This window comes from Camelus dromedarius, chromosome 25, assembly GCF_036321535.1.
Source record: "Camelus dromedarius isolate mCamDro1 chromosome 25, mCamDro1.pat, whole genome shotgun sequence".
Taxonomy (NCBI): domain Eukaryota; kingdom Metazoa; phylum Chordata; class Mammalia; order Artiodactyla; family Camelidae; genus Camelus; species Camelus dromedarius.
The window spans coordinates 4,551,515-4,577,310 of NC_087460.1; the positions used below are offsets into that span (position 1 = coordinate 4,551,515).

The window sequence follows — 25,796 nt, forward strand, 5'->3', positions numbered from 1 at the left end:
ATCTAACTATTTGTGAATTTTCCAGCTTTCATCTTGTAATTGATTTCTAGTTTCATACCATCGTGGTTGGAAATGGTACGTGATATGATCTCAGTCTTCTTGCATTTATTGATGTGTTTTGTGGCCTAACATATAATCTCTCCTGGAGACTGGTCCGTGTGCATTTGAGAAGAATGTGCATTCTGATGCTGTTGAATGGAATGTTCTATAAATGTCTGTTAAGTCCACCTGGCCTAACGTGTAACTTAAGTATGATGTTTCACTGATTTTCCTTCTGGATGACTTGTCCGTTGTTAAAAGTGGTGTAGTGAAGTCGTCTACTATTATTATATTGCTGCCTGTTTCTCCCTTCTGGTCTGTTAACATTTGTCTTACATAGTAGGTGCTCCACGTTGGGTGCATAAATATTTACAAATGTTACATCCTCTTTATCATAATATAATGACCTTCTTTGTCCCTTGTAGGAATCTTTGGCTTAAAATCTACATTGTCTGATATAAGTATAGCTACCTCTGCTTTCTTTTGGTTTCTATTTGCATGGAATATATTTTCACATATCTCCACTTTGTCTGTTTGTCCTTAAATCTGAAGTGAGTCTCTTGTAGGCAGTATATACTTGGCTTTGTTTTTCATTCCATTCGGCCACTCAGTGTTTTTTGACTAGAGAATTTAGTCCATTTACATTTAAAGTAATCATTGATAGATATGGACTGACTTCCTATTGTCATCTTGGTAATTGTTAACTGGCTGTTTGGTGACTCCCTTTTCCCTTCTACTCTTGCTCTTTTCCTGGGTGATTAGATGATTTTCTGTAGTAGTATGTTTAGAGTCTTTTCTTTTTTTCTTTTGTGTCTTTACTATAGGTTTTTGTTTTGCGATTACCATGAGGCTTACACAAAACAGCCTATATTTATAACACTCTGTTTTAAGCTGATAACAACCTAACTTGGGCACTTGCTAAAGCTCTACATTTCCACTCTCTCCACACATACATTTTATGTTTTTGATGTCACAATTTACACCTTTTTACCTTGTGTACCCATTAACAAATTAATGTAGTAACAGTTACTGTTAATACTCTGTTTCTTCATTTTCCTTGACATCTATGTTGGTTTCTGTGCAATAGGCAAAAGGGTCACCTCTCCCAGTCTTGACAGACTGGTCTCGTGTATCGGGTGGACTTTGTCATTCAGCCCAGCCGGAGCTCTCGGTTGTCTTTCAAGCCTTTGTGGTTGTCCAAGCTGCCTTCTTCGTTCTCCAAGGCTCCCAGTAGTTGAGGGTGTGCCAAGACCTGTCAGTGTCCCTGAAGGGAGGATCTCAGTCAGCACCTAGATGCAGGCTGGTTGGAAGCCTAACCCTCAGGCAGCAGCTTTTAAGGTATGCAAATAGGACTTACTCAGGGAAAGACTGGGAGACAGGCATTTCTGTCTGCTCCCCTCCGCGCTGAGCCATGGGGGTACACCCCATTAAGAACTCTTTCTTTGTTTACTGTAGTCCTTTGAATCCCATGGATGCAAGTTCCATTGGCTTTCAGAGCTCGGTGTTTGGGGGGCCCACCTCTCAAGTGGAAGTCTTAAAACGTGGGATGCAAGATACTGGGTCCAACAATTGGGTTCCTCAATTGCACGGCACTCCACACAGTGGGGTTTTACGGCCAGTGTGTCGCTGCCTTAGCTGTTCATTTTGATGCGGGCATTTTCTCATTCATCCAACGTGTAGAGAATTTCCAGATTTCTTTCAGAGGGAATTTCTCCACTTGTAGCTGCAGATGTGCAGGGTCCGTGGTAGGAGGTGAGTTCAGGAGGCTCCAATGCCACCATCTTGGATCAGAGAGTACCTGATTGTCTTTAATACAGTCTGTCATGCTGCATTAAATGTCACCAGTGTGGGGCTGACTATAAAATATCCACTTTAAAAACTCCTAGCAGCCACAGTAATTTGTTAGGAGCCTCTACTTTCCTTGTCAACTGTCTCTGAGCTCAGCTACACCAAGGAAACAGGAGGAGACTTGGCTGCTTAGAGTGATGGGGACAGAAAATCTGGATGGGGTTGTGGGCGCAGTGGGGTTCTTCAGAGGGGGTGGCAGGCTTTGGACACACACATATATGTATATGTGTGTATATAAAACATCCTGTCTGTCTCTCTGCCTGAGGGTTGGGCTTCCAATCTTTATCTGTTTTGTTCACTAATGTATCGCAAGAACCCAGAATACCTGGCACACAGTAGGTGTGCAAGAAACATTTAGTAAATGGGGAATGAATTTATTCAGCAGATTTTTTTAAAGCCTACTCTTCACCAGACCCCGTGCCGCCCACGTCGACACAAGGAAGTCAGACACAGTCCTTGCATTTTTGAAACTTAAGGTCAGGCTTCTTATCTGCTAAAACGAAGATGTGTGAGAAATGAGTGAATGTAATGTGCTCACTTTCCTGGGGAATGTGGGATCTTTACAGAGAAACTTTTTCACCTAGAGAGTGCCCCTTGAACTTCAGGATATCAGCCTGGCTATTTCTGTGCAGAGCAGCTTTCTGAATGCATCTCAGATTACACCGACAAGAATACCCCACCCACACAGCCGGCCTGCCAGAGCCTGACCGTGGAGGAAGGCGTCCTGAGACGACTGCCCTTCTTTCTTCTTCCTTGTTAAGACACTGTTTACAGCGATCAGGGTCCCATCTGCAAACAGGGTGACTGAGGGGAGCTTGGTGGAGGGGCCAATCACAGAGAGGCAGGTGAGGTTGAGGGAAATCAACCAAGGGATGGTGAAGCCCCCTGGGGTGATGACCAAAAGCCAGAGGTCAGGGGAAACCACAGAGGTCGGCCTGCTGGGACGCAGAGCAGACAGGGGAGGTCGGAAGGTCTGCAGGGGCACATGGAATACCCAGCACCATCTCTTTATCTTCCTTCGGTCAGGCTGGGAAACTGAGGCATGAGCAGCCGGACCTGGGGGATTGGTACCCCATATCAGGCGTGGGCCTGAGGGTATCAGAGCAGGGAGGAAAAGGCACCACAGATATTCTTCAGTTCTGAGAAGAGAAAACCGGCTGTGTTCTTTTCTGGCTGTCACCGTGGCAACCACGCCACACTGCCTTCCAGGCCCAAGTCCAGGGGATGGCTGGCGGTCACTTTTTCCACTGCCCACCCATTCCAGTCCTGTCCCTCTTTCCTTCCTCCTTGGCCCCAAACAGAGTGACTTCCCTTGCCGCATCCACTCCCAAGGGGAAAAATGGATGGCAGCCCTGGGCGGAGGGTGGAGACTCCCGCTGCGGGGGCAGAGATGTCATGGGGGGGTGGTTCAGAGCAAGGTAACACAGGGGTGCCAGAGAGCCCAGAGTGAAGGGGAGACGATTACTGAGCAGCTGTGAGGGGTGACCCGGCAACCTAACAGGTTTACACTTTACTGCCTTGGTGACATACGAACAGACCGGTGGCTGCTCCGCCTCTGCCCCCTGCCAGTGGGACGAGAGGAAGGGGGCTGTTCTTGGTCCTTCCTTGTCAAAGCACCAACAGTGACAGATGCCAGCAAGGCAGGGCACCGCGTCCCCTTCAGAGGAAACTACCGGAAGAAAGATATGCCCCTTGGCTTAAAAAAGCAAAGGCCAGGAAGGAAGCGGCCGTAGCCTTGTTTGGTGACCGCTTTATGGCACCATTTTTGACGCAGCTCCCTAAGAGGCCTACATGCCTGGGTCAGTCCAGCTGGCTGGGGTTGCTAGAAATCAGGGTGAGGGGCGGCCTGCTGCTTAGGGCAGCTCTGCCCACATCCTCTGCTCCTTCCACGCAGTTCCAACCTGTCCTTCTGGGCTGGTCTATTCAGCTTCCTCCTTGCACACAGTATTTACTCCCGGGCCACTAATGCGACACTCTGCCTCTGAAATTCCCAAGCATTCACTGCTTCCAGCACGGGTCTTCCCCAGCATCGCCCACCTCGCTTCTATGTGGACTGTCTTACTTCCCCACAAACAGCTGGGAACCGCCTCATGCCTAACTGGGCTGAACACGGACCCTACAGTCAGCTCTCAATGAGTCAATTCTGAATCACCGAGGAAGGGGGGCAGACTCCAGGATCCACCACTGTCAGGGACTTTAATATCAGCTGCTGACACCTTGGGTGTTCCCTCCTAGGGCAAACGACCCCTCACTCTGCCAACTGGGAAAGAGAAAGCTCATTTTATCCAACTCAGTGAACACAGATAACACTGGTGTCACAACTTGCAGTCACCAAGGCACCGCTTTGCAGACGATCTTATTTGAATCACACAGCAACCTTGTGAAGTAGCAGGACACATTAGCTCACTTCACAGAATGAAGAAACTGAGTCAGAGAGGTTGAGTGACATGCCTGGGGGTGCACAGTTAGTGTCCAGAATGCAGGTCCCTAGACTCCTAGCCTGACACCTCGGATGGGCACCTAGTACCCAGAAGAACACCTGGCATCTAAAGACCAGAACAGACTATCAAGTTGGGAGTGACAGATACAACTTAACTCCAGGGCAGAAGACAAAACTGAGAGAGAGGGATAAGCAACATGTCCCAGAGGAGGGAGGGACACTCCACCTAGCTGGCTTGTCAGATAACACGGTCTACTTGAGCCTGGGGGAAAGACGATGGATGCCAAGGTTCACTCAGGCCCTTGGGCTGCCGACATGGTTGGTCTGAGCCCTCAGAGTTCAGGGGTTTCAGCTGCAGGTGGCCACTAGCCCAGAGGAGTGACCACCCTGCCCAGAACGTTCTGGAAATGAATTTCATTGGATGGGTGGGAACACTGGTGATCCTATAAACTGAGACAGAGGCCAGGAGAGACTGAGAAGGGCCCCTCCTTCTTCTGAAACAGCTCTCACAGGAGACGCAGATGGTCCCACTGGAAGAATCTGGGACGCTCTTCAAAGCCAATTAGCAGAAAGTGAGATCTACACCAGATGTTTGTGAACACGGCTGCACCAGAAAATCACACGAACAGTTTCTTAAAAGTACAGACTTCCCGACCACCTCAGCCCTTTGAACTCAACCATCTGAGCAGTGGTGCTCAATTTCAGCCGCATACGAGGACATCCCAACGCCCAGGTGGACCCCTGATCTATTCAACCAGAATCTCCGGGGGATTCTGCATCAGCACTTCCTTCAAGTCAACGGAGTATCGGTGTATGATCGTGGCTGAGAATCACAGCTCTGCGTGCCATGGGCTGGGATCTGTGTGTTTAACACGCTCCCCAGCCAACTCTAGTGAACCTCTAGTCTGCCTCATTCTGTTGGCAGGTATTTGGGGAAAGCTGCTAAAGGCAACTTGCCCCAAAGCAGCAAGTGTGGGTCACAAACAAGCAGGGGGAGTAGTGGCGGCGGAAGACCAGGTCCTGGGGCCATAGGGACAGCCAAAGACTGAACAAGAGTGACGCCCAGTGCTTTTCGTCTGCTCTGTGGCATCTGGGAAAACCACAGGGCTCACCGAGCCTCCTCCCCCAGTGCTGAGCCAACTCTGCCATTTAACACTATGCTCTTCCGATACCTTGAGAAGAAAATCACCTGCAGCATATTCCTCTGATGACACAAAATTCATATTTTATGGCAAGACAAGCAAAATTTAAACATAAAACTTTTCTCTGCCCACTCAGGCCTCCTCCCTCCCCTTCAGTGTGTGTGTTGTGCATCTGCATTAACCTGACCTCCCTTGGAGATAACATTCTTCATCTCATAAAGGGTCACGATTTCTTAAGACAGAACCTTCCTTCTTAATCTCGTAAGGGGCCACGATGACTCATGACCACACTTGGTAGGAGTTGATATGGATTGTGTAAACTGTCAATAATGTGTCATTTCACATACAGCCCTCTCTGTTAAAACTTACATAACTGCTCTCTCACCTCTAATGGGCCAAACAGTTCAGAGCTTTCTGAGTGGCTGTTTCCAGGTTATAGGCCTCAGTTTGGCTTGAATAAAATTTTACATTTCTTTTAGATCGACTGATTATCTTTTTCATGGACCCTGGACCCCACCAATATTTAAAGTCAGTCTCATGCATACAGCCTCTGATATCAGGGGGTCTGGATTTTAACTCCTACACTAGACTTCCTAGCTGTGTGATCTTTCGCAAGTTACCTAACTTCTCTGAGCTTCTGTTTCCTCAGCTGCCATATGCGGATATGAATAGTACTTACGTCTTAGAGTAGTCTGAAAATCAAATAATTAATCCTTCAAGCACCTGGAACAAACAATACGGGGCACTCAGCAGGGGCCTCATACAGATCAGCTATTAGGCAAATTATATATTTGTACTGCTTGCTCTGCATTATGGCTGCGTACGAGGCGCTGTTTTAGGCACTGTCCATGGCCTTGTGAGTGGGAGTCCAGACCCAGGAGCTCCGCCTCCTCTTTGAGGCCTTTGGACAAGCCACCTCCCTGCCTGGGCCACATCTCCCACGCAAGGCCAGACCCAGGATCTGCAAGGCCAGGGGCAGCTGTGACCCCCGAGGTGCTGAGCCAGACCCTCTCTGGGCACCGTCAACCTGCAGCCAGGAAGGGTTCCCCTTCCTTCTGACTTAGTCTGAGAGGAGGCGAAAGCCGCCGGGCACGCCAAGGAACAGAGCAGGCTCTCTGCGTGTGGCTTTGGGGGTGGGGAGGGGGGAGGGGGGGCATGCTTCCCGGCACCCAGGCACCCGGAGCAGCCCCCGCAGACTCGGTGATCTATCCTGGCTGCCCCGCCCCGCCCCGCAGGATGTGTCATCGAGGCTCCCGAACCCCAGGAGCCCCCGCTTTCCTTGAATCAGCCCAGGAGGGCCCAGGCCCAAACGCGCACGAAGTCTCCTTCCGAAACTCTGACCGGAAAGGAGAAAGCGCCAAGCGCCGGGTCCCCGCGCCCCGGCTTTGGGGAAGCCCAGGCCCGGCCGGCGGCAGGGCGGCGCCCCCAGGGCCCCTCCCAGGGGTCAGCTGTGGGCGGCGGCCGGGGCGCGGCGGGCGCGGGAAGCCCGAGGACGGCTGACTCATGCTCCCTCCCGCCGCCGTGACTCACCCGCGGCCCCGGAGGCCGGCTCAGTCCGCTCCTGCTGCCCCGCGGCGCCCCCTGACGGCCGCCTGGACGCACGGCTGCCCCGCCCCGCGCTCTGCGCCCCGCCCCTCCCGGGCCCCATCCCCGGGCCCCGCCCCCCCGGGCCCCGCCCCTCGGGCTCCCAACCCCGCGCACTTTTCACCGTTCCCGGTCTCCACCCCCAGCTCCGAAAGCTAAGTGAAGAACTTAGTAGCCTTCACTGTAGTATTTCTCCGTTTTCTTACAGATCTGAACATGATCAAAATAAAAAGCTGAAGGCGGAGATAGCTCTCTCATCCTCCCACGGCACAACACACTGTGCTTTTAAAAGATGAGTTTCTGAGCCTTCTCCTGGGGACCCCAAACTAAGGCCAAATTGGAGCTGGAAACTAGACGGCCGACCCACCCACCCCAGCCCCCAAAAGGAAAGACCATAAATATCTCTTCGCTTCCAGGGAGGTGGTCAGCTACCACTCCCCCACCTGTGTCCCCACCGGGATGTGGGCCCTGAAACAGTGACCCTGTCTGTCCGATTCTCCACCCTATCCCCACCACTAGGCACAATATTTTCACTTAGTAGGCCTTGAATTAAAAACTAAATGGTTGAATGGATGAGGGACTTCGGGGTGCAGGGGGGAAGGAAGTAGTCCCAAAGAATGCTGGGGTCCCGCCACTTACCCACCAAAATCTCAGCAGACTTCCCACGCCGTGGTCTTCCTCCTCTTCCTCCTTCACCCGGGAGGAGCTAAGGCTCACCACGTCAGGCCCAGGCGGGTTCCATACCCGGCCCCCAGCAGCTTGACCCTCGGTCTGGCACTTTACCTGTTTCCCCTTCCGGTGGACTTTGGTCCCGAGAAGCAAAGAATTCTCTGGAAATGAGCGGGGGACAGTGGCCAGCATTGTCCAGCACAGTGTGCCCCCCACTCTGCTAAGTCTTCGATGTCTATTTTATTTCATTTATTTTAATTAATGCTCACAGCCCCCCTGGGGAGGGGGCAGGTGCTATTATGTACGGGTACTCAGAGAAGGAAATGAAAGCTTAAGTAATGCTGTAATGACAATTTATTGAGCTCTAAATTATTTAGGCAACAGTTTGTTTAATTCCAATAACTGGGGAATGAAGGATTCCCTCCTCCCCCTTTACAGATCAGCTAAAAGGAAAAAAAAAATGACTTGTTCAAGGTGGCTGGTCTCAGCCTGGGTCTCAGCCCCCAAGCGCTGGAGTTTTTTCCATTTTCTCGGTGTCACCTCTCCCTCCCCCCAGGCAACAAATGTGACTCACAGTCTTAACTCAGTCCACATCCAGATTCCAGCCCCGTGAGTAACTCACCCTGCTGGTAGCTTTTGCTATGAGAACCTACCTAAACAAATTCCGCTGCTCTGCTGGAAGGCAGCTCCAGGGGGCCGGGTTTTCTCTTTCTCTGATTTACTCACTGCGCGCTCTCCAGTGCCTAGGAGAGTAAGTCTACGTTTCTTGGAGCTCAATATACTTGTGTTAAATAAATGAAATCTCTCCATCGAAGAGGTCAGACCGTCCCCAACAGGCAAGCCTCAAGATGATGGGGAGAGGGGGAGGGGGAATTGAAGGGTGGGAGTGGGGTTGCTTCTGCCCCTAAACCTGTCCAGGAAGAAAAGACACCTCGTAGGGGTCCGTTAGCTGCCCGTCTTCATGCCTCACACCCTGTCCGGGTCGGAAAGCTCTTCCTCAAATCTAGTTTGATCTTACTCTCACCTTCCCTACATCCTGCAGGGGCAAGAAGTGAGGTTCGCACCCTCCTGGCTCCTCCTGGCTGCTTGCAGAAGTTTCATGCCCCCACGCCTCTGCCACCCCTGCACAAACATCCTTGAAGAATCCAGGCGATCAGCTTTATCCCCCGCCCCCTCTTACCTTGGTGGTCTGGCCTCCTGGCCACTCCCCCGCCTTCCCTGGGGGCTCGGCCTCTGGCTTACATCTTGCCCTCCCCTCGACTCTGCTCACTCTGCCAGGCAGCCTCAGCCTCCATGTGGGAGACCATCATCATCGTGGCCTCTGATCCTGGTCCTCTTCCTCCCCGACGACCACTTCCTCCACCTCCCACTCCCGGGCCACACCCTGGCTCTTATCATTGACCCACATCCCCAGTCACCAGTTCCATCATCCTGCATCTGGCATCTGTGCACAAGGACCACTTCTGAACCAAGGCTTCAGTGTCGCAGAGACCTCCACCCATCACCTCTCCTTGGGCTTCTCTTCTCTCTCCCCCAGGCAGAGAGTCACTGGATCCTCATTAAACTCACTCCCTTGAAAAGTCCCCCGTCCCTTTCCCTCTCTTCCCTCTCCCATCACACTGTCCTAACAAAACCTCAGCCCTGGGTGGACTGCTGCAGCTGCACCCACGGAGCCAAGCGTGGTTGGAGAGAACACAACATCCAGGCGGCTATGGGCACTGTGGCTCCTGCTCACCACCCTCCAGGGGCCCCAAGAGCATCCCACAGTCCTGAGATGTTTTGAAGAAAACACCCTCTCCCATTCTTGCTCCTGGAAGCTGCTCCTGGACCCCTGCCCCACCCCCGGAAATCCACCTGACAGCTGTCTTCTCACTTCACCAGAATGCGGAACCATCAGGCAAGAGCTTTCTCACCTTCCTGTGACCAAAGTCATGCACCTATACCAGACCCCATCTCGTTTTTTCTCCCGATACCCCGGAGGAAGAGTCCCTCCTCCCCAGAACCAGCGGTCTGCAGGTGCCCCAGGTCCCCCCTCTCTTTCTCCTCATTCATCCTCACTGTGCCATCTGCATTCTCACTCTCTCCTGGCCACATCCTTCCTGTCAGCATCAAAGCACGGTCTTGTACCAAATGCATTTTAAAAAGCCAAAACATCCGCCAAAACCGCTCTTTCCCCACATCCCTCTCACTCAGGACTTTCCCATCATTCCTGCCATCCTGCAGAGCCCAGTTCAGAGCTGTCTGCTCACGCTGTCTGCACTCCCTCACCTCCATCTCTCTTTTGCCTGCCTCTGCCCCACCTCTCAGCTGGCACTGCTCTGTCATTCACCATCAGCTCCACGCTGCTCAGCCCGGTGGGTGCCGTGGACACTTCATGGCGTGGTCCGTGGCTCCCTCTCTCTTGGGCCCTGGCGCCATGCTTCCTGCTTCTCCACCCATGCCTCTGTCTCCTCTTCATTTCCACCTCCTCCACTAAACGTCAAGGTCTGGTTTCAAGCCCCCATCTTCCCTGTTACTCTCTGCCTTGCCTCATGACCTTCCACTCTGTCTACATCACGGCGACCCCTAAAGTACCTCCTGCCCACTGGACTCACGCCTGACACCCACTTGACATCGCCATTTGTGTGCCTCCGAGGACTTTAAAAAGCAACACCACACTGCCCACTGCTCTCCCTCAGCCGGTCCACCACCGGACAGGCCCCCATCTCTGGCCTGGACCGCGTAATGTCCTTGCACTTCAGACTGCCCCTTAATCTCTTCTCCAACCCAGCCAGAATGATTTTGTGTCTTTTGAAACCTGTCTCAAACTCATGTATTACTATTTCCAAAACATGAACTGAAAAGCAAAGAAAAACAGTTGAAAGCAAGGTCTTGAAGAGATATTTGTACACCCACGTTCACAGCGGCGTTATTCACAACAGCCAAGAGATGGAAGCAACCCGTGTCCACAGACAGACGACTATGGGAGAAACTGAAGTGGTCTCCGTACGCAGTGGGGTGTTATTCAGCCTTAAAAACGGAAGGAAAGTCTGATTCATGCCGCACCACACGTGAACCCTGAGGATGTTACATTGAGTTAAATCAGCCAGTCACACACATATAAAGTCACACAGTTATGACTCCACTTCTGTGAGGTCCCTAGAGTTGTCAAATCCATGGAGACACACGAGGTGGGACGGTGGTTGCAGGGGGCTGCAGTGGGGGGAGAGGTTGTTTATTGATAGGTGTACAGCTTTAGTTTTACAAACTGAAAAGAGTTCTGGGAACTGATTGCACATCGATGTGAATGTACTTAACACTGTTGAAGTGTAAACCTTAAAAAATGGTTAAGATGGTAAGTTTGGTGTTGAGTGGGTTTTTTAGAATTAAAAATAGGGAGGAGGGTATAGCTAAAATGGTAGAGCACATGCTTAGCATGCACGAGGTCTTGGGTTCAATCCCCAGTACCTCCATTAAAAAACAAAATTGAATAAACCTAAGTACCTCCCCTGCCAAAAAAAAAAAGCATGCCTGGGGAATACCTAAAGGAACACACAGGGTCCAAGTCCGGCGTCCCTGGCTCCACAGCGCCCTCTGGTAGTGGGATATCACTGTCTCCTGGGATTCCCAGACCCCGGGGAGAAATGCGGGAGGCCGTCCCCCGAAGTCTCCCCTCAGCACTTCCGGTGGCTTCTGTTCACCCGTCTCCTGCCTTTCAGTCATCTTCCCCGCAGTCCAAGCTTAGGAGTTTAAGGTCTCTTGGAGCACTGAAATGTTTCCAAGGAAAGCTGATCACGGGGCCCTCAGGCTGACTGGTAGTTCCAGGGGAGGAAATGATGACCAATTTCGTCTCCCGCTTTTCACAAATCTGAAATGTGGCATTGATTAAGGCTGTCACGGCGCCTCGTTATGTTAATAATCACCACAGTCCTAGAGATTTCAGATTCTTAAAGATCTTTTAAAATGGGCTTTATATGTGCATACTGTTGTGCTGTGTTAAACCCCACGTTAGAAAAATTCATTAATGGCTCAAAGTGCTGCCTTGGCTTGTAAAAGCAGCCAAGGTCGTAACAGGGACAGGACAACTCAGAATAGCGTCATTATAAACAGTGAACAAGGTTCCAGTGGGGATGTAATATGTCTAAAGGTGCCGGGATGAAGGAAAATGTAAGAGTGATTATTTTGCATATTAAGAAAAAAAGAAACCACAAAAAGGAACTACCACAAACGTTTCCTAGAAACTGGTCCCCAGTGCATGGTTGGCTCTAAAACGTCAAATCAAGGCTCAAAGTCATCAACACTTGTGTATCCATCACAGTCAGAGCTTGCTGATGGGTTTTTTTTTTTTTCTCAGAATAAGCACACTATAGCACTCCCTAGAAAAAAAATAATTTTGTGATAGAGACAGAGAATACAGCACATCACCCCAAGTTGCCCTCAGTCCTCAGAGCAAACACGGGTACAAGACACACAACAGAAAAGGCAGGCAAACCAGTTGCGAAATTAACACCGTAAATACTTAGAGAGAAAGCAGCCTTGCTGAATGCTGCTGGATGCTGGAGAACAGCGGCAAGCCAGGCGCACGCCCATCACCGTCAGGCAGGCCTGTGAGCGTGCAGTCCACTTCCTGGCTGTCGGAAACCCTGATACGCAGATTGTGAAACAGCTTTTAGGAGGGGAAAAACACACATGACGGCAAAGTAGTCAATGACGTTTTGTTCTGTTTATCTCTAAAATCCTCTACTGCAGGAGGAAGATACTTAGTCTTACTAGAGATTATTTGGTAAATGAAAAAGCCACACTGGAATCAGGACAGCCAAGGCACTGGCTTTGGGAGCAAGAAGGCAGGGGGTGGAATTCTAATAAAGGAGGTTGTCTCTGTGTCTCTGTGCTGCAGGTTTTCCCTCTGAAAATCGGGAACGATGATGACAGCGTTAATAGTAATGCCTGTTTCATACAGTTGTGGTCAAGATTAGTGAAGACCTGCATAGAAAACTCTAGGGCAATGCCTGGCACAGAGACAGTACTTGATGAAGGTTAGTTATCCCAAATGAACTTACTGACAAAACAGACTCACAGAGACAGAGAGAACAAACTTACGGTTACCAGGGAGGGAAGAGGGTGGGGAGGGATAAATTGAGAGTTCGAAATTTGCAGATACTACTATATATAAAATAGATAAACAAGTTTCTACTGTGTAGCACTATACAGGGAACTGTATTCAAAATCTTGTAGTAACCTATAATGAAAAAGAATCTGAAAAGGAATACATGTGTGTGTTTGTATGACCAAAACATCGTGCTGTACACCAGAAATTGACACAACATTGTAAACTGATTATACTTCAATAAAAAAAAGAATGAAGAAAAAAAAAAAAAGAAAAAGGATAGAAAGAAAAAAATAAAAGAAAATAAAGGTTTGTTATTACTGTTACCATCACACGAATGCCAGTTCAAACACTTTAATTCACAGGGATCCACTGACAGTCAGTCCTCATTATGTCTCCTGAACCCAGTTCAGTGTTAAAGGAAACAGAAAACATTTGCACCATGAGTCAAAGTGCAGTCACCAAGGATACATTCTTTTCAACCCGATCATGCAGAAATAGGTGACAATACAAGAAACTGCTTCCTCCTCTCAAACCCTGGGAAGCACGCTCATGCTGGAGGGCAAGGGTGTTCCCATGAATTGGGTTTTGTTTTACCATTTTTGAATTGAGATATAATTTACGTAACATCAAACGTACCATTTTAATTTGGGGGGAGCAGAGGTAATTAAGTTTATTTATTTATTTTTAATTTTTTTTTAGGATTGAACCCAGGACCTCATGCATGCTAAGCACACGCTCTACCACTGAGCTACACCCTCCTCACAAATGCACCATTTTAAAGTGTACACTTTAGTGGTATTTTGTATATTCATCATGTTGTGCAACCGTCAATCACTATGTAATTCCAGAACATTCCTATCACCTCCAGAAGAAACGCCACACCTAGTAGCCGTTAGTACAAATCCCCTTCCTCCCCGAGCCCCTGGCAACTGGTATCCACTTTCTGTCTGTCTGGATTTGCCTATCCTGGACGTTTCATATAAATGACATCGTATAGTGTGTGGTCTTCTGCGTCTGGCTTCTTTCATTCACCGCCATTTTCCAAGGTTCACCGTTTTGTAGCTCAAAACAGCGCTTTATGCCTCGTTATGGTGGAATCACATTCCACCGTACAGAGAGACCACATTTTGTTTATCTGTTCGTCAGTGGATAGACATTGGGTTGTTTGTACTTTTTGGCTGTTTCGATGATGCTGTTCGGAACCTTCATGCACGAGCTTCTGTGTGAACACGTTTTCAGTTCTCTCAGGCGTATACCTAGGAGTGAAGCTGCTGAGTCATGTGGAAATTCTGTACATTTAAACCTTGAGAACCTGCCAGACTGCCTTCAGCAAATAAGAGAGTTCTACTGCTTCCTCTTCATTACGCGAGTTTTTTGAAACGTGGGACGACACTTGTGACTGAGAATGCCAAGAAAGAGCGTTTCTCCAATGGCAAACGGTTTGCTCAGGTAACACACCTTAGTGACATGTCAGGACCTGTCACCCAGGACCAAAATGTCGCAGTTGTAATGTTGGGTATAAAACACCAGGATTTCTTAAAGCTGGAACTCTGGCACAGTTGCATCATCAAAGTTTTATTATTTCCAGACACTATTTCTTGGAAAAAGAAATTTTAAAGAACATATAATTGGGCGTATTTTCAAAGCAGTTTGATAAAACAGCAAACTTTGTATGGGTATTTCACACGCCCTTGCACACACACATCTTGTAATTGTACATCAGAACAAGAAGTACTTTCCAAAGCTGAACCAGGCCAAGGATTGGATGAGAAATCCGATTGTCCCCACCTCCCAGGTGAAAACAGCCCTCGTTCCAACCTGCAGACTTCAATCCTGTTCTTTCAGCAAACCGTCTTCACCCGAGCGTGCTCCGCGCACGTCTGAGTGTTAAGTTTCATCAGCTCATCCAGGATTGTCTCATGAAGCACTTGATGTCATCCCTTAAGCTGTCCTAATTTAGTGGACTCGTTAGGGAAAGAAAAACCTGGTGGGACGTGCCAAGATGGCAAAGAAGACACAGCTCGCCCGCTCCCCCATATACACCAAGAATTACATCTACAAACCACTGAACCACACAGAACACCTACTGAACTCTGGCAGAGTATCCTTGCTTCAAAACACCGCAGGATTCTCACAAAATCCGATAAACAAGTTCATGCTGTACAGCACAGGGAACTATACTCAGAATCTTGTAGTAACTTATGATGAAAAAGAATATGAAAATGAATATATATGTGTTATGCATGACTGAAGCATTATGCTGTGCACCAGACATTGACACATTGTAAACTGACTCTACTTTAATAAAAATATATACAAAAAGCAAAAAACTGTAAAAACAAAAACCTAACTGGATATGGAACCTGAGCTATGACTCAAACAATCTAAAATCAAGCTGAATATAAATATTTTACTAAAGATTACACACATATCTTTCTCATCAATTTGTTCCTTTTAAAATGTTTTATTACACTATTTTAAAATTTGTGATCATTTAAAAAATTTATCGAGCGTTTTGGTGCTTTGTGTGTTCGGGACACGCACTAAAATGGTCTGGAGATGCCAAAGTTTGAAAAACTCTGGTTTAATGGAAAAAGCAGTGGACTGTGAGCCAGGAAGTCTAGAGTGTAGTCTTAGTTTTGACCTTGGCTGTGTTAGTCAAATTATAAAAGCCTTGGTCTCCCCATTCTAGAAGAGACTGGCATTTCCCATTCCAGCTTCCTCACAGGACTTCTCTGAAAAGCAAATGAGAAAATGGATGCACAGGTGCTTTGCATCCTGCAAGACTTTGTGCAAATGTGTGAGATGAGGGACAATCTTTTAAAAAGCCATCTGCCCCTTTGGCTTCCTTTCTTTTGATTCCTTTGTGTACCAGTTGTCATCAGCCTGTGCCCCTCACTCCCTGACTTCAGATTTATAATCTGGCTCATCATCCCCACCACTACTTGGGGACCAAACCCTGTTTGTCCTGGTGAAGAAAGTGGCCGGGTCTCCTGGATCTTGCTCTGAATCCTCTGTGCCCCAAGACTCTCTCTCTCGCTCCGTCTCCTGGGCTTTCCCCATAATTATTTGGAGAGAAGGGGCTTCTGAACAGCTCGGGGTGGCCCTGTTCTCTCTCACACACTGTGTATCTCCCCCACTCAGGCCGACTGCAGAGATGGGTCCCTCAGCCCCACTCAGCTCCCTGCCCTGGACTCTCTGCATCCCCTCCCAAGGAAACCCACCCGAGACTGCTCTGGCAAAGGCCTCTGCTGTAGCCTGGGAAACTCTGCTGAGTTCTGAACCAGAAAAGGAAGAGGCCGGCCCCACCCTGCGGACCCCACCCTGCAGGAATGGATTTATGCTTCATTGTTGGTGGCAACCATAGAAACCACAGGTGCGTGTGAGTCAGAAGGTAGTAAACAAGAATCATTACTAACAGAGGTTGCCTGGGACAACCCTGGGAGGGCAGGGCCCTGGATTTCTTGGTTTGGCTTCTGAGAACCTCCGAGAACAGCAGACAATGACACCGGGCAAAGCCAACGAGCACAGATGCGTCACCGGCCATTCTTCTGGAGGCCTTCTCCCGACCCGCAAGACCGCCTTGAACCTGAGCTTCCCATTCCTCAGACTCACCACGCTGTCCCTCACTTCTGACTTCCCTACCTGAGCGTCCTCCTCCATCATTCTCTTCCCTCTGCTTTTTCCTCAGAGAACACCAATTCAGCCTTTAGATCATAGGCCCTTTAAATGCCAGGGCCTTCTCTGACCCCTGGAAGTGTCAGAAACCCCATAAAGGGTGGAACCTTATTTCTCTCTCCCATCAGTAAAGTCAGGGCGCTCTCCACGGGGTCCTCAGAGCCCAGGTTTCTTCCAGCTCTGCCAGCCCGAGGGTCCCGGAGGGCAGCACCCGCACTGCAGACAGCAGGAAGGAGACAGGAGCAAGAAGAAGAGGGGCCAGGGACTGGTGCTGGCTGCTGTGGAACGGAGGTCATTAAATCTTCAAGGAGTACTCGGCACGCAGGTGGGAGGCGATCAGTCGCCACCAACTCACATTCTCTACCACCTCCTTCCTCAGATATTCCTGCCTGCCCTCAAGGCATCCGCTGCTTCTCTCGTCTCACCTGCCCGTGGACCGTGCTGCCACCTCTAAAGGAAAGGGGGGCCTCACAGCAACCGTGTGCAGGGATGCTGGGGCCGCCCCCACCCCCCGCTAAGGGCAGGCTGTGCTGTCCACCCCCAACGCCAGCTGCTCTAAATTATCACCTCGGCCGGCGATCTAAGTATCAGTGACCTTTGCTGCACACCAGAAACTACACAATATTGTAAATCAACTATACTTCAATAAAAAAATAAATAAATGTCAGTGATAACATATTCCTCCTGGAAAAAAAAACACTTCGTTGGTCTAAGTTTTAAACAAACATCGTGGTTTCTCCTGGCTTTCAATAATAGATACGCAAACTTCAAATTAGCATATTTTTATAACTTATTCTTTAAAAAACATTATATTCCACAAAGACTTTAACCGGGGTAACTCCAGTTATTCAGTGGGTCCCTGGCACCTGCTGACTCCAGAGTGAGATTGTAAGGGCTTCCTCCTTTGGAATCATCCGAGCTCCCCTCACTGTGGGTGGGCACCTGCATCCCTGTGGAACAGATGTCTGCGTTCAAACAGTAGATGCAAAGGAAACCGTGACCGCACCTTACCTGTAAAGACGAATGAAATAGAGTTATTTCCCTCTGTCAGCTTGGACTTTTCATTTGTGTTTTGAAAGTTCAAACTGTGGAAATGAGGACAAATTACAGGTTTGACTCATTTTGTTTAGGACAAGCATGAAATGTCATCATTTCTTTTCCTGATTATTGCTGAAAATAATTTTGTCTCATGGAGAGGGGAGGGGTTAAAAAACAATCCACACTGCGTCACACACTTCCTGGTGCGCCTCACCCCTCCTGGATTTTATTAAGATATACTGCTTGGTGTGTAAAAACTTTGTGGCCCCAAACAGAGAGACACCAAAATCTCAGCTTGGGTGAATCTTCTTTTAATCAAATCACCACAATTCTGTGGTCGATTTTCGTGTCTTCTTTGTCATGTACATATTTTTGTTATGGGCACAATGTGAAATTAAAAAGAAGACGCTTTGGCCTGTGTTGGGCTGTTTGGGATTCAGACGTAGCACAGGGGGGCAGCCAAGTGATGATGGTGTTAATTTCCATAGGCCCCAAACTGTCCAAGAATGCCTGGTTCCTGAGGGCAAACCCCTTGAGCATAAAGCAATGAAAGACTGAAGGTGACGGGACTTTGTACCACGCAGGTGACAAACTCAGGGCGGAGCGTCATGCCTTATCCATCTGTCTTAAAAATATTCATGATTCTTAAAAAGCATCCCAGCAATCAAGGCAGCTCTGCTCCAAGGCGCGCCCATGCCCTGGCTCAGTTCTCTGTAGAGCTTGGGAAACCCTCAGCCGTCCTGTCTGGGTCTGCCCTTCTTTGCATTATTTCGTGACTTCCTGGAGGAAGAAGTGAAAAGTTTCACATTTACTTTCAACCGATAAACATGGCATCTTTGAATAAAAGAAACTTATATCAGAGATACTTCAGTGTTTTATATTTTTGTAAACATTTAATGACTTGTAGAAAAAAATGTTTTCATTAACTTTTGTTCTCAAATGATTGGATAATAGAAAGTTTTGGTTTTTTTTTTCAATTTGGGTACAGGTCCCCTGCCTTCCACCACTCATCAATCATTTCTCAGCTCATTTATTTATTCCTACCATGTTCTTAACAGATTAATTTTAACAACGTTGTGATGTGATTCTCCGGTAAACGATGGATTTAACCACCATCATTAGTGCGGCTTCTGTAAGCCTGCAACTTCCTAGTATTATAATCTCTTTTCTTCTTGTGGTTAATTTGCTCAGAAGTCTAATTATTCTAACAATAAATAATTATATGTCCACTGGTGCATTTCATTTATGTCATAAACAAAACTGTGCTTACAACGTGTCAGGCATTCTCCGTGCTTTACAGCATTAACTCATTTGGTCCTCATACAACTATATGAGACAGGTACTATTACTAGGAAGATTTTGAGACACAGAAAGATTAAATAACTTGCCCAAGGCCACACAGCTAATGTGTCAGAACCAGGATTCAAATCAAGGCTGCGTGATGCTACTCTGGAGCTAAACAGCTGTGCTGTTGCTGCCGCTCTGAAAACAATTTAGGGAAGTTGGGGGAAGCTCTGTCCGCCTCACTGAGGAAGTACAATCCCAGTAAAATATTTCTTTTTAGGTTTAATATGAATTCAAAATATATTTCTGTTTTGATCCATTATATACTAGTAAGAATTCTAATCATATTTAGAGTGTAGGAGACAGCAAGTAGGGCAAAAGGTTAAGAATTAATGAATCCAGAAAAGGGCCTACAAGAAGTCATCGTATCATTTTTGCGAGCTTTTTTTTTTTTTAATAAACTTGGATTTTTGAAAAATAAAGACTGAAAAGTGAATAGCTTCAGTTTTAAATATTAATATTGACAATATACTAAAAATTACATTTAAAACTCTAAAGAAAAAAAAATAGATCTAAAAAGTATGCAAGAATGAATACCGTTTTCCAAAATTCTTTTGGCAGCCGTACAGGCACAAAGTGTGAGGACAACAGTCCGAGGGAACATTTTAGGAAGCTGTCTTGTGACCCTTTCACCCCACTGGCCAGAACCTGCCACATGGTCCCTTGCAGCCCCTCTCACAAGTGAGTTCCAGGAAATCAGACGTTAAGATGGCGGTATGAATGGAAGAGGGTTTTGGGAAGCACTCTTGGATTCAACCCCCCCGGAAGAGAAACGGAGCAGAACTGGGCAGAGAGGAGAGGGGATATGGTAGAATCCCACCAAAGGCCTCAGCCAATCCTGCAGGCAGCCTCGGAGCCAGGATGGCCCTGCAGGGCTGTCCCACACTGGGACAAGGAGGCCAGACCTCTTTGCACACACCAGCCAGCCACTGCCTGCAGGCCGCCCCAGGGAAGGGGCGGAACCTCGGGTGAGGCAGCATCTCGCTGGAAGGGAGACTCCGTTGCAAACTCTCAACAATGTCCACTACAACCCCATTTTACAGACAAGGAAGTGGAGGCACAGGGAGATAAAACAGCTTGCCCGAGGTCACAGAGCTGGTCACTGGTCGTATCACTTATCTATTACCATGTTAGTGTTGCATCTTCCCAGAAAAATCATCCACAAAATGTCTACTCACCGGCTTACAATAATTTCTGGGTGAGTCTGCAGGTCGGCTTTGTGGTTCTGCTGACTTGGGCCGGGCTAGGCTCATCTCGGCTGGGCTCAGTCATGCGTTTGTGGCCACGGGGCAGCTTTCCTTGCCTGGCCTACGATGGCCTCTCGTCCTCCACAGTCTATCCTGAGTCTGTCCTCAGAATGGTAGGAAGGTTCCAGGAGAGAATGAAAGTGCACAAAGCCTTTGAGACCTAAGATGGTCACTGCTTCCACACTGTTGGCCAAAGCAAATCACCAGGTCACACCCAGTGTCCGAAAGGGAAGATGCTCCCACATGGCGCAGATCCATCGAGGCACGGAACCCAGGGATCAAGCACAGTGATGGATGCAAACCTCACTCTTAACCATTATTCCACAGCCTCCACCCTGTCCAATCTTTAGTTAGTATCCATTTCAAGTTGTTACTGAAACACGGCCTCCATACCCGGTTACTGAACTGAGACTCAAGGATAGAATTTTGGATGAAGTAAAAAGACAGCTTTATTTTTTGCCAGGCAAAGGAGGTCACAGTGGACTAATGCCTCTATGACTGTGAGCCTTCTGGGGAGAGAAGGCAGGGGGTTTTACAGTAAAATTTCAAGAGTTCAAGGCGAGGAGCTAGTTTCCATAGAGATCGCATGCAGGGCAACAAATGTTGCAAAGTTGTTCTTGTTTTTGCAAATACAGTGTCCCCTTCCCTCTGCTGAGTATGAAGTTTACCTCTGGCTTTGGGACTCTTCTAATATTCTTGTACCTAGAACAAAGGATGCATTGGAAGGGGCTCCGTGGAAAAGAGCTCTAGAGAAAAACCTGTGCAGCTTAAAGTCAGGTTGATAAATGCTTTTAGCCTTTTAAGCAGGCTTCAGCCTGCAGCTTGAACAATAAGCTGATACAAGGAAACCACAAGGGGGCAAAAACAACTGCAGACATGCGCAGTTGGGGGGAGGCGGTTATGAGCAACAAAATACACAAAACACCCAACTGCCATTTCTGAGATGTTGGGATCAAGAGGAGGGCACTGGGGGCAAGAGCAGGGCACCGAGCATGGTCCCCGCACACAGCACCACGAGGGCGTTGGGCGGACCACCCAAGCCTCCCTCCTCTCCAGCCTAACCCTGGTCAGCAGGAGCATGAGAAAAACCCTTTAAACCGTTACAGTCAGGCAGTTACAAACATCATCACAGGTATCAGAAGGTCACTGGTGACAAGAGGGTGCTGCTCGGTGACAGAGTTCCATCAGTTTGGTGCATCCAGTACTTGACGGGCACTGCAGAGGGATAAGGTCTACTTTTAAGGAGCGTACAGCTTAGTTAAGGAGCCACAACACCCATCATGGAAAGCCTGGTGACCAAAAAGGCAGGACGTGTGGCAGGGGTGGAGAAAACAACAGGAGTCAAAGGTGGGAAAGGGTACAGGGACCGGAGACGCCCGAGGGTCGGGCTGGGATTGATCTGGGTCTTGCTGAATGAGTCCGATGGTGAGAAAGGAGGGACGAATAACCCCACTTCTTCCTCCCTCGCCCAGGTACTGAGGGAAGGGAGGGAAAAGGGAGACGGGACAGGAGACCGATGAGGAAGGTAGTTCTCTAAATCCCCTCTCAGTTGTCCCCTCACCCCTTAGGGGTTCCTTCTCCCAGCGTTGGACATGCACTGAGTGCCCAGCATGCAAAGGACAACTGTATTCAATTCTCATGTGAGTTTACTCCTCCTTTTGAGCATGGTGGCTTCCCCAACAAATCTTTGGTTTTACTGAGCAGAAGGGTGGACAGAGCTGCCGAGAAGAGGACACAAGCAGGTGGCTTTATAAAGGAAAGGGGTTGGGACTTCGGGACAGACGATCAGGAAGAGGGCTTGGGAGGAGACAGAAGGAGGGGAGAGGCTGAGCAGATGCGATGAGGAGTGATATTCTGGGGATGGGGTGATGCGCAAAGATGCTTTTTTAAGGAAACGTTGCTGCGTTGTCTTGGTGTGCTCCAAGACATGTCCCTGAGCAAAGGCCAGCGTCACTTCTCAAGGCTTTAGGAGTCAGATTTCTGTTTCTCTGAATGCTGAGATGACCTTTAGGGTGGAACCGAGGCAGTCAGTTTCCTCTGGTTTCCTTGCCCCGTGGCAGCCTTGCCCACTGTAACCCACTTATTTTCTACAGGATAACAGTGAAAGGGGCGGGCTTTGGGGTGAGACAAATCTGAGTTCAAATCCTAGGTTTTCCTCTTGCTAACTGCATCCTAATGATCACATCAGGTAACCTCTCTGAGGCTGTTTCCTCATCTGTTGCAGGAGGATAATATCTCACTCAGGAGGGTTTTTGTGAGAATTTAATGAAATTACACGTGTCAGGTGCTAAACTACGCCCACGCAGAGTAATTGCTTGATTAAAAAGGTAGCTGTTATTATTAGAATGATCCTAAAATGTAGTAGTCATTTTACATACAAGGATGGAGACTTGGAGAAGTTGGGTCTGCCAGCCCCAAAAGCCTTTGTAAAGGGCCTGCCTTTGAACAAAGACACTGACAAGAAACGAGGACAGTCAGGAACACACAAAGCCATGACTGAAGGCCATCTAGGCAGATGGCAAAGATCAGTGCAGAATCACACCAGAGACAAGCGTAAAATGGGAGTAAAATGGAAGCAAGGTCAGAGGAGACGTCTGTCCACAGCGCTCACATAGGCCTCTTGTTGGAGGCTAGTGGTTGGACCAGATGTCCGCGCTAAAGCCTTGTGGGATGTGGGGACTGGATCCCAGTTACTTTACCCCTGAGACTCATCTGTCAAACAGGATAACACCAGCAGTCCTGCTGCACTGGGCTGAGGTGAGGAGAAAGTTAATTGGTCTACACTGAGCTTCCAGCATGGTGCAGGGCACCCGGGATGGTACAGAAAACTCGGTGCTGCTCATGGGAACCCAATCTGAGAACCACGGTCTCTGAAGAATGGGGAGAGGTCCCGGAGCTTCTGGACGCTGCCAAAATGACCAGAATTGTGGTTCAATTATCCAATTATCCGTGATACAGAGAAGGATAGTCCCCAGAGCATGAGGAAATTAAGCTTGAGTTGGAGGTATTTGGGTCAAGGATGAGAAAGAACTTCCTGAAAGTCAGGGTTGTCAAATTAAATTAGAAATACTGATTTAGGACAGTTGAGCTATCATCTACTTTAGGAGTGAAATGTTTGCCCCCTCCTCCTGGGCTGGGCAGGACGTGTCACAGCGAGATGGGCTGAGACAGTCATTCTGGGTAAATGAGCCTGGAAATATATGTGTCACAAGTGAGCAAGGGCTGGCCATTAGCCTGGACCCAGTGACAAGGGTCACAGAGCTCGCAGAAGCTGACATGGGTAGGGGGTGGACAGGGCCGTTCTGGCTTCGAACGAGGATTGACCCAAAGCATTAAACTTAATTGCGTGCGCTTTTGAGTCCCCCTGGGCTGAAGAGGTGGAGACCCAGTGTCAGCACAGATCTGGGGGAGCAACTCAGATGGCCGCTTGGAGGAAGGGGCTTGAAGGCAGTGGCCAGCTTTCACTGACCAGAGCCACTGGAACAAAGGCACCGACTGGGGAGCAGCCTTGCTGGAGGGTGTCTGGCAGAAACCAGGCATCTGCTAAGGACACGAAGCAGAGTCTCTGCAAGGGCAGGAGTGTCTCAGTGAGAAAACACTTGGCTCCCGTTCAACTGGGAAAGGCCAGATCTTGGGGGCCGGTCCACCCCTGGCCTCCAAAACCAAGTCTAACTGCACTTCCAGAGACGGCCACTAGGGGAAACCGCAGCACACAGGAGCAAACCGGCAAAAGTAAAGCCAGGAACTGAACTCCCTCCAGAGATGGTTCACTTTTACTACATTCTCATTCCTGAGGCCTGAGCTGCCTGGGAGGAGAAGGCAGTGGGAGCGTTCCCTCAGGTGGGGGATTCAGTGTCACTGCCTCGGCCTCACCTGCTAAGGAACCTGCCTGAGCCACGAGACCATACTGGTCTGGCTGGGATGCCACGGCCCCTCTGGGGACCGATCCGTGTCACGAGCAGGAGGGCCCCAGACAGAGCACAGACCTGGAGACTCACACCCCTGACTCCCAGGTCTGCTTGGGAGATCCCAAGAAGGTACATCCCCCTTTGGAGCCCCCAGACCCTCTTCTCAATTCCCCCATCAGCTTCCACCAGAGGCAAAGGCCCCACACTCTGCCAGTGCCCCAGTCCTGGCCTAATGCAAGAAAAGCATCTGATAGACTAACTTAAGGCAGAGGGAGCCCTTTGTCCCCACCAAGGTAGGCATCGCTAAGCCATCTTCATGCTCCTTTTCTGGAGCCTCATCACCCCGGAATCCTTCTGGACATAATATTCTGGGGGAGCCAGGACTCATCCTTCAGAACTGACATGCAGGTGAACCTGATGTGGCCTGATTGTCCTACGGGGCCAGGCACCTTCAGGAGGGGCATCACCGAGGAAATGCTGAAGCTACAGTAATGAACCAGGAATGCCCACTGAAGTTAGGGAAGAATTCCAGGCATTTAAAAAACAAAGGCGGTTCCTCTGGGCAGGGGTAGGGAGATGACAGAGTAGGTGGGCCCTCTAGCAAGTCAATGCCATTCAGCTCCACAGACTCAGGTACCAGGCCTTCGCCAGCCCCTGTGCTAGGGGACCCGCCCTCAAGGAGCTGGGAGTCCCCTGAGGGCTGAGGGATGTGGGCACGTGGGCAAACAGCTATGGTATTAGGCAGAATGAGAGTGGTGCCTTTCCCAGAAACACAGTGGCCAGGGCACTGAAAGCAGGCAGAAAAGAGATCACTCTGGCTAGAGGGTTGTCAGGGAAGGTTTCCTGAAGGAAGCAGAACCTGAAAGGAGGCAGAAGTGGAGATGGGAGGACAAGGGGTCAGGAGCGTTATGCCAGTGGTGGGGGCCAGTAAAGTGAGGGGGGCTGGTGGGGGGAGTGCTTGAGCAAAGGCATAGAATCATGGCAGATTCAGAGAATGGGGACACGTCCAGGGATGGAGCAGGGGAGCAACAGGTGAAAGGTGAGAGGTGTAATTGGGGCCATTTGGCCACACCGTTGAGGTTCTCGAATGTCAGGAAGAGGTTTGTCCTCCAAAGCCACCCTCCAGAAACTGGCTGCTGGGAGGGTGGGATGTCCCCCAGAAGCCATCAGGCAGGCTCTCAGGAGGGCTCTGGGGAGCCTGCTCTTCCCCCTTCTTTCTTTTTAAACACATCTCTGTGTCTTTGCCCATGCTGTTCCCTCCTCCAGAAATGCCCTTCCCTCCTTCTCTGCTCAGCAGCCTCCTATTCATCCTTAAAGTCCCAGCACAAAGCTCACTTCCTCTATGAAGCCTTCCCTGGCTCCCTTATGTGGCTACTAGCCCCTCCCATGTGCTCCCACAGCTCTTGGCTCATCCCTTATATATGTAAGTTATACATCAGTGTTCTGTTCCCCATTAGTCTGTCTGTCTCCCCATTAATCTGCAATCTCCTGGAAGTTCAGGGGGCTATCGCTACACCAGGAATTGTATGATTCTTATACTGTTCCTCGCACGAGGAACCCTTATTCTATATACTCCTAGCACCTTGCACAGATGAACACTGCCAGGAAGTGGGAAAAGGAGGGACGGCATCTGTCCTGGTCTAAGGCACTGTCAGCTGTGCCCCGTGGCCTGGCCTCCTGCTTTTATCTGCCTCACGTGACCTTGTGCCTCCCAGCTGGAGCACTAAGCTCCCCCTGCCCGTCCCTCCCAGCTCTGGGGCGAGCAGGACA

At 49.2% G+C, this 25,796-nt stretch overlaps 1 long non-coding RNA gene across 1 annotated transcript in view; it reads right to left on the reverse strand.

Moving 5' to 3' along the window:
* The window catches only part of LOC116150375 (uncharacterized), a 56,978-nt gene extending 49,935 nt beyond the window's left edge, over positions 1-7,043 (reverse strand). Inside the window, exons 1-2 of the long non-coding RNA XR_010377780.1 lie at positions 7,000-7,043; positions 6,149-6,192 (exon numbers count right to left, since the gene is read on the reverse strand). This is a non-coding gene — a long non-coding RNA (uncharacterized LOC116150375). The remainder of the gene's footprint in view (positions 1-6,148; positions 6,193-6,999) is intronic.
* Between the last annotated feature and the right edge of the window lie 18,753 nt (positions 7,044-25,796).